The following is a 15,469-nucleotide window of genomic DNA, read 5'->3' as shown; positions in this document are numbered from 1 at the left end:
CTCTAACAAGGCTCTAGAAACAGCACTAATCAATCCAAATGACACTTTCTTGTGGAGATCTATTATATTCCTCAAAGATCATATGGCTTTATATGTTATAATTTGGTTCTGAATTATGGCCTACATCAATTATAATTGAGCACTGCTTCCCACTGTACAATCAGACTGTGAAGAGAGCAGAAAGGCAGTGGACATTAGAGGATTACTATCAGAACCACCTAATTTAATTAAGAAAGAGATTTATTAAAACGGTAACATTAACAGGTGTTTTATGAGACTAATAATTAATAAGGTTTCTGTAGAACATTTGTAAGAGAAATAGACAATATGCAGTGCCAGCAGAACCTCCCTGTAATGGGATAACAATAAAGCATTAAGAACTGTATATCAGATATTATGATAATAATCTGATACTGTAAATTACAGTTCGAAGAGGATTAAATGCCATTAGTGCAAATTAGTATTTATTTAAGCTGCAGCGGGTCTTTATATAGCAGCTGGAGGGAAGGTGAGCTCCCAGGGGGAGGAGTGGAAAACCTGGTTGCCAGCAAAGCCACAGCTCCAAGATCCTTCACCAGGAACCCAACGACTTGTTCTTGCCTGAGCTGCCTTCTAGGGGAAGGAGGAAGCTGCAATCCTTGACACAGTGATGGAAGAGGTTATTAGCAGTGGGAAATTTTTTTCAAGGCCAGTACTTTAATGAGCTCCTAAATAATGACTTTATCTTAGAGGCCCACTCAATATTCATTCAGTATCAATAGAACCAACACAAGTCCAGAGCTGTGGATGAGAAGCAGCTCCCAGCTGTGGGACGTCGTGAGCCGAGGGCTGAGCCACCTTTTGTCACTTGTAGTCAGCATCTGGCATTGACAGCGAGCACAGAGTGTGCACACTCAATGAAATGGTCATTTGGTGTCAACGTGGGCTGCCTTCATATCTGCCATAAATGGCACTGAGCAGTTTGGAGCCACGTGCACATTAATCCAAATTCAGTTTTTGTGGCTGTTTTGGGCACATGGCAGCCTGGGTAATTTTGATCAAACTTGCCCTGGGTTTTGTTTTCAAGTTTTGGACATAAACACTGCAGATTCATGCTTCCTCCAACATGAAATACCATCTGCCAGACCTCTCAGCTGGCTGCTCCATTACTATTTCCCAGGCCAGACACGGACCCTAGGCCACGGCTTCTTTATGGTTTGGGGATGTGTATGAGAGCAGATTAACTTGTCTTGACAGAGAAACCAGTTAGCATTCAGCCTCTGGAGCCCCCATACATCTTCTTACCAGTTTTATTTCATTTTTAGCCACTTCCTTCATTTGTGCTTCCCTAGTCACAAGCCTCACGGGCAGCAGAAGCTGAGCAATGTCTCTCATCAGCACAGCACTGCAGGCTCTGGAGGTTCACAACACATAACACAATTTCAACCCACTCCCCAAAGGCAGGCCAGGATTTCCAGGCCCTCCAGGGAGCTCAACACTCAGCTCCCACCTCGCTGACAGGCTCTGTGCTTCCAAACCTCATGAGATCCTCTGCAAGGAGCACACATTTTGCAATTATTAATTACCAAACTCCTAGCAATTCACAGGACTGCTCATTCTCATGTATTTTACATTGTGTATCACACAGGGTCTGCATATGAGCAAACATCAGGACCCTCCCCCTACACAAATAGCCCTGCTTCCAAGTACAAACCAAATATTCATGCTCGCTTTTGAGGTCTTCAGGCTGCACCCAGCAGAGCCAGCAGCAAGAAACCTGTTGACTTCACAGACAGGTAGAGGGCTGACAGAAATACAGAGGATTTATTTCAAAGGGTAAAAGGTGCAGAGTGTCTTCTCTCCCTGCAAGGGAGATCCTCTGGGCCAGTTTGAACCAAATGGTTGCAAAAACAAAGCCTGCTTTCTTCTCTTGCATTGCTAGTTAAATCACTTCCATGTGATGCCGCTGTCAGTCACTGAGTTTTAATATTACCACAGCAACATTACAGGAGAATGAGTGCTGAATCAATAAAAAATTAAGGAAATACGGTTTTTATTACACAGTGATATTTGGAATTGATCCCTCAAGGCTTTCCAGTCGCCTCAGCTTTGCTTTATATGCCAGTGGATGGAGTGTTGTGTGAAGTAGTTTGAATGCAGGAACCAATCAGTTGTAATCTAATTTTAAATGGACCACAAGCAAACTGCAAAAATAAAGACAGGCAGGGGCATCATGTTGACAGATGCGCCCATGGTACATCGTATCTCTGCTCTAACTAGGAAAAATACTCTCTTAGATTGTTTTATCTATGTATAATGCCAATAACAAGAACAATAGGGGGGAAACTTGGTTTCTGCAGGGCCATGAAGAATAAATTTATAGAAAAAAATGTGAAAAGGGAAAATAATATAATCTCTTCCCAGCTTCATTGTCAAATGCTAAATTAACAGCCAATAAGCACATGAAAAGCACAGAATAAGCAACGTGGATGTCTCACTTGTTCAAGCCATTGAAGATTTCTCTGAAGCCAAAATCTGATTGTTCCACTGACTCCTCAGGTGAAGGGGTATGATTGCCTTGAGGAATCACCACCAGCTCCCACCGTTGATAAATACCTACATGCTTAAACCAGAGCCCACCACTCCACAGAGAAGACCTTTAAATCACAGCCAATCAAGAAAACAGTCAATGCAGCATTGAGGTACACAGCTTCTTGGGCATGGTGGTGATGAGCTGATGGTTGGACTTGATGATCATCTTAGTGCTCTTTTCCAACCTTAATGATTCTGTGATTCATAGCTCGTGTTGCTGTGAGAAAGGAGCAGAGCCAATCCAGCTGTGTTCTGCACAGCCCCAACCCATCCCCTCCAGGCAGCAGTATCCCAGGTCTCAGCTCACCACATTTTGGTATTTGAAGCTTCAGGCTCTGCTCGTTTCTCTGGAGCAGCTGATGATCTACTAAGGAAGACCTGCCAACATCAGAAAGCAGCTAAGTATCTCAGTGTGCTTTCAGACAATCCTCCTTTCCTAGCTTGCTTAGGTCTTCTACTGAACGCGCATCTTTCACATCTGTATCAATACACCCATAGCCACAGTTGCTGTTCTTTCCTGACTCAAACTGCTGTGTTAGCCTCCTGAACACAAAGAAAACAGAATAATAGACTTGTCTATAAATTTAAGACCCACTTAGCATAGGCTACCACAGTGCATTAAGAGTCATCACTCTGACAGCCCTCCAGACCCGCTAAAATACACCTCCCATAATATGCTGAAGGAGTTACATGACCACAGGGGCCCAACTTCGGGAAATGCTTTAGAAGCTGGGATTTTCTAACCAAAAAATATAGCAGTTGCATGAGGGTGGTTCAGCAGTCAATCTCCCTGGGTGAAAAAATAGATAAAAAGAACAAATCGCCAACCTAAATATTCATCGCAGCTTCACAACCACATTTCATTCCTTTTGCGCAGATACAATCTCAACCATTAACGTTGACTGCTGGTGCTCTGAAAAAAGAGACCCAACAAAACACCAACCCAGAATGCTACTGAGGCAAAAAAAGCGTGAGCAAATAATGTCTGGGAGGCACAAATAAATAAATAAATAAAGGCCCACAATCATGAAAGAAGGCTTCTTCCGTTAAAGAGGAAAATACATGCAGTTTAATGAGAGCTGTAAAAACAATTTAAAAATTCAATCACAAAGGGAAAAATAGCAGCTCTGATCTCAAAGAGCATAAATCAGCAACAAGGGAGAGCAGACTATTTCAAAAAGGAACCAAAAGGAATCAATGGAAGTTCTATGACTTGTAGAATAATAAAAATATGGAAATTTAATATAATAGCATGACATTAAATTCTAGCAAGTTTGCAGATTTCATATTAGATAAGGATGGAAAAATTGTCAAACACCATGCAGAAAATGCAGAAAGAACCAGCAAACATATTTGTTCCGTATTTAAAAAGATGGAACTATTGCTCATCTTCTATGGTAGCATGGCAATGCTTTGTATTTCAACATAAACAGAAAATTCTTAAACAAATGTTAAATGTAAACATTTAAGCACAGGATTAAGTAATTTGTTCTCCCAGCTATTGTAACAACTAAGATCCCTCCAAAATAGTTGCTCTTCTTTTGAGTCATATGAAATCCCAGTAAGCCACAGGAAATACAGGATTGTACTGGTACAGAGAAGGGTTAAGAGGAATGGCTTTAAACTAAAAGAGGGGAGATACAGGTTAGATGAAAGGGGGAAATTCTGTACTCAGAGGGCAGTGAGGCAGTGGCACAGCTGCTCAGAGCTGTGGGTGCCCATCCCTGGAGTGCTCGAGGCCATGGATGGGGCCCTGGACAGCCTGAGCTGGTGGGGGGCAGCCTTGCCCTTAGCAAGGAGGTTGGAAATGGATGATCTTTAGGGTCCCTCCAATCTAAGACACTCTATACGTCTATGAAGAGTTCACAAGATGACCCTGTCTTGTTGGCCAATGCTGACTGTGGGCAAAACCATGAAATGCAGGTCATGACAGGTGACTGCTCTACCACTGCTCCTGTCCCCTCCCGCACCCAGGCAGGGCTCTCACCCAGCCCCTTCCCAGATCAATAGAAGGCACTGTTTCCTGGCTTTGAAAGCTCTTTGTTGTCACTGCCTTTGATTTCCCTGTTCTCCAGCTCTCCTTGGAGGATGTGATTTGGTAAATGGATCCTACTTGAGAGCTTGTGAATACGTTCTGATTGAATTTCAATATCAGACATACACCTCTAAGTACTTGGGCTGGCCAAGAGTATAAATACAATTATTAGTAGTAACAAATATTAAGCAAAGCTGCACTGACTCACTATAAAAACTCTCCTGAAGCCTCAGCTTTGCCTCTGCTTTCCTGCCCACTGTGCAGCCAACGCTCTTCATGGGAAAAGCAGCATCTCCCTCCCTCAGAGTCAGAGTTTGACTTTCTGTACGTTTGCCCTCTTGCTTAAGTTATGCCAGCCCATCCACAGGCATAGCTAATCCTCTCGTTAGCTAGCAACTGGTAGCTCAACTCTGCTTCACTGTGCTTAGCATTATACAGATCAGCCAAGTATTGATGTAGCATCGCTGAGGAGAATCTAGATTGTTTTTTTCCTCATGTTTCTCCTCTTTTGAAACTTAAGATCCATTCTAGAAATAATTTCAAGGCCTGCTGAGCACTGCCACAGGGGGAATGTGAGGGGCTTTCAACATTAAGACTAAAAGAAGTTGGAAATTTGCAAGTAGTTGCCTTTGAAATTAGATTTTGAAGCTAAATTCAAAGAAGTCCCTGCAGCTTGTCCCATCCCCATAAATACACATGGCATTTCCGACAGAGGTCAAAAAAAAGCTCTTTCTATGTGCTCAGCCTGCCCTACCTCATCCCCTCAGCCTTGATACAACCAAACACCCTCAACTAGGGGACAGTATGGGGCTGCATCAACTCAGGTGGCATCTGGGGGCCAGTGGAGGCCAGCCCAGTCCTGGGCTCTCCGTAGAGAGGAAGGTGCAGTTCTGCTCCCATTTGTTTACTATCCAAACTTAAGCCCGGATTTATAATCGCAGTATCATTAAGGTTGGAAAGACCACTAGGATCACCTGGTCCAGTCATCAACCCATCAGCACTGTACCACTAAACAATGTCCCTCAGTGCCACATCCACCCTTTCCTTGAACGCCGCCACGGACAGTGACTCCACCACCTCCCTGGGCAACCTCGCCCCTCATTTTCTGAGAAATTTTTCCTAATATTCAACCCAATTTCATAAAAAATGGAACAGAAAGAGGTCACCCGAGGTATCTCTGTCCCATCAGCTCCTGGGGCCGCTAGAGACAACCACAAGCCACCAGATGCTGGTTCATGTCTTATGATACAATTCACCATCTGTGTTTCAGCAGCACACAGAGGTTTCCAGCCTGGCTCTGTTACACCATTTTCCACTGAGCATTGACACTCAAATGAGCCAAAGCAGACCAAGAATACTATAAACTTGATGTTGCAGGAAGAGGAAGAAACAAGTAATTCGTTAGAGTACAAAGAAGTCATCTGTGGCGGAAACAGAAGCTGAAGCCACGTAGCCTCAACCCCAACTCTGCTTTTCAAGCTCAAGTGTTCTTATAATTGATTTATCTGATTTCTCCTCAGCCCTCCGAGACATGGCAGTGTCACATCTTGATAAGAAAACAGCATCATATCCCACAAGGAACTGGTAGAAACGGTCTTTGTACAGTGGGCTATGTTTAATTATTGAAATTTGTACTAGTTTCCATTCAGGTAATATATTCTTAAGTAACATATTTCCATATTTCATCTTCTTGTAACCTAGAGGCAGCTTGGTGACATCTGCTTCCACGCCATCTCTGCTTTCACAGGACAAGTGAAGGAGACATGCCAAGTCATCCTCACTGAGAGGTCACTTAATTTTGGTTTGTAAAGCCAAATCTCCTCTGATCTCCATAATTACCAATCAATTTTACATAAAAAGCAAAATTAAGCCCTATTATTCTCATTTACCAGAAAATTAAAGGAATTAATTAAACATGGAAAAAGTGCTGATATCTGCCAAACTATTGCTTCCAACAGATTAAAACAAATTCAGGAATGATATGCAGACAAGGGAACAAAATCAGCTTTCAATCCAGCTCAGTGAACTATTGCAATGGAGAAGACTGTAAATAATTTCTGCACCAGGCTTTGTTTGAACAGTGGGACAAAAAACAGCTGAAACAATCCCCTTATTTTTGGTTTGTTTGTTGTTTTTTTTTTTTTTCCCCAAAACAGAAAGGGCCCTGGAAACTGGTAAGAGCTCTGACAAGAATCGTTCCTTCAAACTTTGATTTGTCAAGGACTGCTGCTCTGTAATTATAGTGAATGGTTTCATCTCAAAGGAATAAAAGAGGGTGTAAACATTTGGAGACAAATTGTGATCACAGGAAATCTTTGCATTTGGTTGAATCATGGGGGCAAGAGAGAATTTTCAAAGTGCAGGAGCTAAAGCTGGAAAAATTAGGAAAAACTGAACACTGAAGAGCTTGGAAACTCCAGCATCTTCTGCTGGAGTTCTTCCTAATGAAGACCATCAAGAGGCTGGTTCTGAAGTTACAGACAGAAGACAAATGCATTACTGCAAGCAGCATTTGAAAGACACTTGCAATTACAGCTGCTCTGGAACAATGAAATATATACTGTTCCTTAAATAAACTGAAAAAAATGATAACCTCTTTTAACTGTCGTGGTGTAGTAGAGAGATCTTCATATCTTCCTTAATGAGATTTTTATTGCCAGTGTAAATTTGTCTTGAACTGAATTTTTGTCTTGGGAACTCTGAATTATGTTATACCAAGTTGTTCCTGGTAAGCATGCAGGCTTGCACACATTTTTTGCTGTGAAAATGGCTCCTTCTGGCAAACTGAAAGCAATTGAAGCTCAATTTAATTAGCTGCCTTCTGTAAATATGCCATTATTCTTCTAGCTCAGTGCTGAAGTTATATTTACAAAGGGAACAGATAGCAATAATTATTTTGGGCTGTAGTTAGTCAGTATTAGTTAATGCCTGAGTGTAATTGAGAGGAAATTAAGACAAGTGTATCTTTGGGGGGTGGGGAGGCTGGAACGGAGGAATATATCAATCTGCAGCAGCACAGACACTACACCTGCATGCTCCTTCTTGGGTTGGAATGCACAGAAAATTTTGGCCAAAAAAAGCAAGCATTTACACTGTGATCTGGAACCAGAAAGGGTTAATGATAACCTCTTTGCAATTTATTCATTAAAACACCGCTGATTTTTTTTTTAACAACTCTAGAAAGCCTCTTTTCTGAAGTTCCAACTGAGATTTTAAGTGACAGTCCCATGGACTAGCAGCCATTGCCATGTTAGTCCTTACCAACGCCACTGAGCCACGGCTCTGAAAGCTGTGCCAGAAGCTGCAGTGCCCAGGCAGAGCTGCTTGTAAATACTCCATGATGTCTGAGTGCCCTGCATGGCTGGGGAAGGGGAACTCTTTCTAACAATCTTTCAACACTTACCAGCAAATCTGATCCTTCAAACTGAGACCCTGCCCCATATTGCTTTTGCAGGCCTGGATATATTATTCAAATTAACTCTCAGAACAGATTAGTTAAATTGCATTCCTATGTAGATGTTTCTATTTAGAATTAAAGAGGCCTTAATTCAATTTACCTTAATCCACCTTCAAAGTAAATCATAGCAAATGAATACTTCACTAATTCTGAATGATCGTTCACACTTAGGTTAAACACAGTTTAACTAATTCTCTTTAAATGCATCTACTTAATTTTCATTACTTTCCCTTTGTGTCACCACAATATCTTCTCCCCCTTCTTTGGGTTTGCAAGTATCAAACAATAAGCACAATACTAAGCAATAACAGATTGCTCAGTAGATATACAGATAGGTCAGATGCTGCATTCCTGAGTGGAGCAAGAAGTTCTTGAGTAAGTTTACGGGATTTTTTTTTGCACAAGGGTTAGCAATTTGAGTCCACTGTTATCATGCTAGAAGCAGTTGCCAACACATGTTTTAGGACAAGGATAGCTTGTGGTCTCTCTACTGCATCAAGCAAACGCTTTCAGATTCTCACTTGCAAGGAGAGCTCTCTGCCACAATGGATAAGCCTGGAGGGTATGTGATAGCTGAGGGCAGGGCCGGGCTGTCAGCATCAGCCTCGCTGGGATCCTGCACTGACAGCTGTTGTGCTAAACAGCTTCTGGCTGGAGGGCTCACTCACTTGCTGTGCCGCCTTGCATGATGCAGAAACTCCCTCCAGTTCCCCAGTCCTCTGCATCTCCCCCGTAAGACTTCTGTCCAGAGTCATTGCCTCACGATCTTTAGGTGTGGCCATGCACAGCACAGGCACCAGCTCTGCCTGCCCATTCAAACACAGGTAAAATAACCCCAGGTAAGGGCAGGGTGCCCCAGGTCTCTCAGCACCCTTCTCCCAAACACACTGCTGTCTGCAGCCTTCCCTTATGCTGTCAGTAAGAACTGACCTTTGTACAAATCTTTGTGTGCACATCCTCAGATATAGCAAATAAGTATTTTTATTTAAGTTGAGATCATAGGTTAGAAAGACTACTAAGTTCATCAAGTCCAACCATCAACCCATCCCCACCATGCCCACTAAACCATGTCACTCAGTGCCACATCTACCCTTTTCTTGAACACCTGCATGGATGGTGACTCCATTCCCCTTCCTGGGCAGCCTGTGCCAGTGCATCACTGCTCTTTTTGAGGAGAAATTGTTCCTAATGTCCAACCTGAACCTCCCCTGGTGCAACTTAAATCTGCTTTTCAGATGACACTTATTTGAAATCACAGGTTTCACTGTGTTTAACGGTTGGCTAATCAGAATTGCTATAAACAAATACATGAAGCTACCAAGTCTGCAGGTGGCAAGTTAATGGAGTTTGAGTAGTAGACATCAACAAGCCGGAAAGTACCTAAATTCCATCGGTGCTACTAACTTCTGTGTTATTTCCCTGCTGCACAGAGTGCTACAGCAAATCAAAGGACCCCCAGGTACCTATTCAACAAGGAACAAATTCTCACTTCAGCCATTATGCAAATGAAATGCTAAAAATGTTCTTTTGTTCCTCTGAGGTATTAGTACTACTAATGTGAAGTGCACAAACTTCATAATCTAGTAAAATATGATCTTGCGGTATTTGCAAAGTGCTGGGAGTTTATGGACTACCTCTCTGGGAGACGCAAAATGATCACAGAGCTTTCAACGTCCTTTCAGCAAAGTTCAGGCAAGAAGTGTTTTCATAATTTAAAATTCTGTTGTAAGCAAGATGGGAAATGTCATGCATCTGGCACGTAGCTACTTAGAAATGAAGAGTTAGTACAATAACAATAAAAAAAGATCTAGGGTATCTGAGCACACATGGTTCTTCTTCTGTGTAACTTATGATTTCAGAGAGCCGTGCCAAAGCTGAGCTGAACCATGAATACCAACTACTTCAGTCTTCAAGAGTTATAGCACAGGACATTCACATCTCTCTGTTCTTTCCCCTGGCTGTCACTCACACTGTTCCCTGTGAAAGACCTGAATCCAAAAGCCAGCTTGGACATTAATTTGACAACAGATGGATCAGATAGATTGGACCTCTGTCCTGGCAGTACAAAGCTGGAATACATTGCTGCGGTGCGTGCTGAATCGCTGCAGTGCCTGGCTTACAGCAGCCCTCCTACCTGGAAAGTGCCACCACGGCTCTGTGGGCAGCAATGATCTGTCCCAGGGGATCACAGCAGTACCTGCTAGCAGTGAGGGGTCAGCAAGAAGTGCCACTTCCATGTCAGCACCAAATCCCAGTGTAGAACACAGAACAATGCATGATGGCTTCCATACATGGCCCAAGGTTAAGCATCCAAGAGATATTCTCTTAGAAAGAACCAATACTAAAACTGAATCACTCCTCACAGAAAATACACACATAATCCTCGGCATGCCATGATTTAAGTTCCTTCTCTGTACCCAATGTAAACCAGAGCCCTTGGTAAAAAGTACTTTGAGTACTACAACTGCACATAGCAAGACACAGAAATCAGTTTTAACCAAGCATACTTCTGTACCTTGGAGTTATTCTAACTAGAGCATTAAATGGCCTTAATGCAGGAGTAAGCAAAGGGCTGTGAAGAGCTCCCTGGGCAGTGTCCAGGCCCCACAGGACTCATCCTAATCTCTCTCATGCCCTGAGGATGCTCTGCTGAAAAGACAGCTGTGTTGTTTTGCTCGACTGCTTCCACCAAGGTGATGTCCCAGAACTCTCCTGACCAGACATAAGGAAGCTTTCAGCATCCTAAATTAATTCATGACAAATCTATCCCCCTTTGTTGTCTTGCTATCATTATCCTCAGCTCTTCCTCACTGATGTGCTCATAGGAAGCAAATTAATCCCTTCTCAGTTTTTGTTTTGCTTGGCTAAGGAGGTCAAGCTGAAGTTTAAATCTATTTGTTAGCTAGCACTTTTTAGCCATTCCCATTAGTTTTTTTTAAAAGGAGCTAAAGGAGCTAAAACAATGAGATAGAGGCTACTGTTCCTGCTTCAAGCACAACTCTAGAAAATACAGACACACGGTGAATAGAATACAGGCAGAGTGGTTAACACAGCAACCCCCAGTTCATTTCTATTGCTTATCTCATGTAACTAGGTGGGATGGCTGAACAGTAGCCAAATTTAGACCTCTTGAAACAGAGGGAAGCTTGCCAAAAAGACATTCCTCAGTGATGCAAAATACCCATATTCAGAGAAAGCTATTTACATTCCTGTTAGGTTTGCTTTAGAGTTGAATACTTTACAGCGTTTGAAATGCTGCCTTATCACTGAACACTGGGTGCCCTGGCCACAGAGACAGACTGGTGGACCGCAAGATGCTATGGAGGGATATCACAGCAGTGTGGCCTCACAGGGAGAAACTAAATGCCCAAGGGACATATAGTAGAAGATGCATGGACACCAGCACAACGTCTGTAGGCAGAGCGGAAATGGTGTTGTCGCTCCATTGAAATTAAGAAAGAGATGAGAAAGCCTATGAAGTGGCTTAATTCTCATTAGCTTTAAGGTTCCAGGCACTGACCCCCTTTATTCTAGACTTACCTGAGTGCACCAGCTGAGATTCACGGCAGGTGGTTAAGGGCAGACAGAGCACATAACCTGGCCAGGCTGTGCTTGCACAGCAGCAGAGCTCAGTTCCATCACTGCAAAGCAGATGAAAATGTGCCATTAAAAATGTTACACCACTCAGCCCTCCATATATAAAAATGTTTTTCTGAGATACAATTCAGTACAAAAAGAGTTGAGTACATTTCTCTGTCACAGCAAGGAAAAAAAATATGAGCAGTCGGGTTTAAAGGAGAAGAAAGCATGTGCCCTGTGCTCTGACCCTGGTTTTTGTTTATTGTTTAGATCCTACACCATATTTTTCTTGTTTTCTCCTTCAATTATTTATTAAGGAGAAAAAAAGAAAAAGAGATGGAGAAGGATTTTCTGTTCTTGTTTGTGCCACTGTTCATGGCTGCTGCTGTGGGAACACGGCAACAGAAGCTATCACTGGTTTATTAAAAATAATAAAGCATATTGTTATCATAAAATAGCAATGTGATCAGAAGGATTACTTTCACATGCCCTTGTCTGAATTTTAGCTGTAAATTAGGGCTCAGATAAAAACAATCTACAGTAGAGCATACAAAGTTTAGAAAAGCTGATATATTTCTACATAAACCATTCCACTAATCTTACACATATATCACAAAACACCACGCATGCAGAAAGTGGCAATCTCACATATATTTCTTACAGTGAGCCTTTTATTCCGTGCTTCATAGATGCACTGGGGCAGATCGGCTCGACTGCACAGCGCAGCTCCGGATGCGGCCCCACACCTCCTCATGCACAGGAACACTGCTCCATCTGCTGGGCTCCCGCACGACGGACAGGGCTGGAATATTCACCGGGAGCCATACATCAGAGGCAGACTGATGGCTGACGTTATAGCATTAAATCTGTAAAGTCAGGCAAATGCACGCTGGCTGAACACATGCTGTCCTTGTAGCACGCACTGGGACACAAACCATGGCCTCGTAAATAGAAGGACCCAAATATCCATAGCACGCTGTCATCCCCAACTCCTATGCAAGGCTCCATGCAAATGCACACACCTCCGCTGCTGCTCCAGATGTACAGCCTACACTGCAGGTACAAATCGCAGCCCCCCGTCTAACAACACATTTTCCAACCATCCCTTTTGGTTAAAACACCATTCCCTGTTTACAGATAAATCTTTTCCTTATTTTCAGCTCACAGCACTAAACAGTTTTCTTACTAATGACTCTCGCCCATTGCTCTCTCTTCCAGCTTCTCAGACAGCTACATAGAAAAAAAACCAAACCAAAGGCACAGCCAAAACCATACAGCTTATTAGCTTTTGATCTTTGCAAAACAGGCCAGGAGCACCTCTGCCCCCCAGACACATCCCTTTAAAAAAAGCACAGGTAAGATCACTGAAGTGGTGTCTTTCTCTAGCAACATTACACAGTTTTGCATCAGAATAACGTCTTTAAAATTTCCTACTTAAGAAAAATAGTCATTGCCTCAAGTGTTTTTTCAGAGCATACTCAATGATTCAAATTAAAAAAAAAAAAAAGCAGCACTTGCATTTCATTCCCTGTTTCTGATCCTCTGTTTTATTCCTGCATTTCTACGAGCTCAGCCAGTAAGAAATACAGAAACTTCCTGGGTTTGTTTTCATTTTAGGATATCATTACCTTATACTCCATTCTCTTTGGGGTCTTTCACTATCAGCACAAAGCAGTAACAACTGGACTACAAGTGCTTCAGGGCAACGTTCATTTATGTAGGAAGTCTCCATGCTGAAAATAAAGAAAAAAAATCATTTATGGAGATGTTTTTTTTAACCCACTGACTAGCAGAGGCTGAGTACAATATCTAAACGGTGGGACTTTGTTCCTTAAACTTAATGCTCACGGATGCTTTCAAACCTGAAAGTGATTAAGTGAACTCTATGCACCCAGGATGCATAGTAAAGCAGCAATATTAACACTTCTCCCTAGCATTGAGCATTATACTGATAGAGAGTCCTTGATCAGGAGCCATCTCCGCTGTTTCCATGGGCAAGAGACAAAAAGAATACTGAGTACAAAAAAAAAAAAAAAAGAGTACAAAACTGGCTATCAACATGGGACAAGTTTCATCCACAGCAGGTTGATGGATTTCACATCTGATAAGGAGAATGGGGGAAGGACAGCCTGGAGGGGAAGCAAAGATGGAGACTGCAAGGAAAGAAGGGCAGCAGGGGCATAAGGGGAAGGAGTTACAAGGTGTTTGTGACTGCAACAGGAGCAACAAAAAGTCAGTCAGCTGTGACCCCATACTGGTGGTCTAAAGAATGACGCACTTGGGGCCAAGGCACCCTAAGGACTAGGAGCACATGGATGGGCAGGACATGGTGCCTGTCCCCAGCACTGGGCAGCGACCACAGCCCTTGTGCCTTTGGGATAGGCCAGGGAGCATAGAAACAGAATGGTGTGCTTTCCTCAGAACAAATTCAAAACTGAAATGTGTCCCCCTGGTCTGCTGATCTCCTGGCTTCGGGTCTCTCTCCTCTCCACCAGGAGCTCACCCCAAGGAGAACGAATCGCAGCTTTTAATGGCGAAACACAACTGGTGCTACCCAGCCCTGGAGCTGCCAGCAGAAGATAAGAGCCTGAAGAGGAGGCAGGAAGACGGGCAGCCTTTCAGATTTCCAGAAGGTCAGAGCAGGGGCGGAGGGAGGCTGGCATCCTGGCAGGGGCACCAGCTCTGCTCCTCTGCTGCCACTCCCGCAGCAAACCGCAGCCAAATCCCTTCGGCTGTCAAACGTGCACTATGCTATTGTTAATGATGCTATTACTTACCATATGTTTAGCAGTATGGCTGGCTTGATTCAGCTTATTCAAATGCAGGATTGAACGTTTCAGTGTAGCACGCAGCCCTGGGCTCAGGGGGCTTTTGAACTGAGGGAGAAAGCAAAAGCTATTGCAGAGGAGGGAAAACGTTAGTTACTTAACAAGGTCAGTAGCATAAATTCTTATTTTGTTTACTTCAGAGAGCACAGAAGCCAGTGTTTACACCCTGCTTCTGTTAATTACTTTCAGAGTAGGCTGCAGAATCATTTGCTTTCCTACCTAAAATTGTACTTTATGCTGCTAAGAAGGGCTTCCAGCCATTTCACTGAGGAATGACTGCACTCTGTGGAGAGATAAACAGATTCCTTTACATTGCCATAGATGGGGTCGAGCTGTAACATTCAGAGCCAGTGCTTGCACGGCCTGAAACATTGGTTCAGCCACTTGAAAAGGTGAAGGTTATTTGTAAAATTTAGATTCAAGTTCAGCTTTCAAATTTGGCCAAAGATTTGAGTTATCCACGGAGAAGAACTTGTTAAGAGCTGGCTTGCTTCAGTTTCTCTCCTAATCATACGTGCTGAAAACCAGTAGCTTCATTTCAATTCCATATAAACTTACAATCCAAATGCTTAAAAAAAGCAAGGCCTGGTAAATGGTGAAAGTAGCACAGTGTCCCAAAAAACCCTGTAAATAAAGTCGTACTAAAAATCATGCTTGTTTAAAAGATAAATAAATCCAAGAACTGTGTTTCTGTTTGATTTGCTGCAGTGACATGTATTAAGACCACCCATTTAGCTCACATGATATCCCCACTGTATTCTTGTCCAACACCATCAATTTAATTCCCCAGACCTCCCCATTCGCAGAACTTGCTCTGGCAACCACATACTCCCAGCTTGGACTATGAGGCAGATGTGGCTGCGTTTGCAGAAGAATACAACGTTGTTGTTTGTTTGTTTGTTTTTTTCCTGCCAGTGTATTATTCTGACTCTTCCTCGATGTATTCAAGCATAGCTCTAAAACTATAACTGGTCCAATTTCTTATTAATATTCTGGCAG

The 15,469-nt window shown here is 42.9% G+C and overlaps 1 long non-coding RNA gene across 1 annotated transcript in view; it reads right to left on the bottom strand.

The window, feature by feature from the left end:
• LOC122185217 overlaps positions 1-12,412 on the bottom strand; it is a 36,103-nt gene extending 23,691 nt beyond the window's left edge. The window contains exons 1-2 of the long non-coding RNA XR_006180792.1: positions 12,304-12,412; positions 11,604-11,704 (exon numbers count right to left, since the gene is read on the bottom strand). This is a non-coding gene — a long non-coding RNA (uncharacterized LOC122185217). The remainder of the gene's footprint in view (positions 1-11,603; positions 11,705-12,303) is intronic.
• Positions 12,413-15,469: the final 3,057 nt, after the last annotated feature.

This window comes from Lagopus leucura, unplaced genomic scaffold, assembly GCF_019238085.1.
Source record: "Lagopus leucura isolate 7727_CA_CO unplaced genomic scaffold, USGS_WTPT01 Super-Scaffold_100028, whole genome shotgun sequence".
NCBI lineage: Eukaryota > Metazoa > Chordata > Aves > Galliformes > Phasianidae > Lagopus > Lagopus leucura.
Note: the sequence above shows the minus strand (reverse complement) of the source record. Positions and strands in the feature narration are given on the sequence as shown.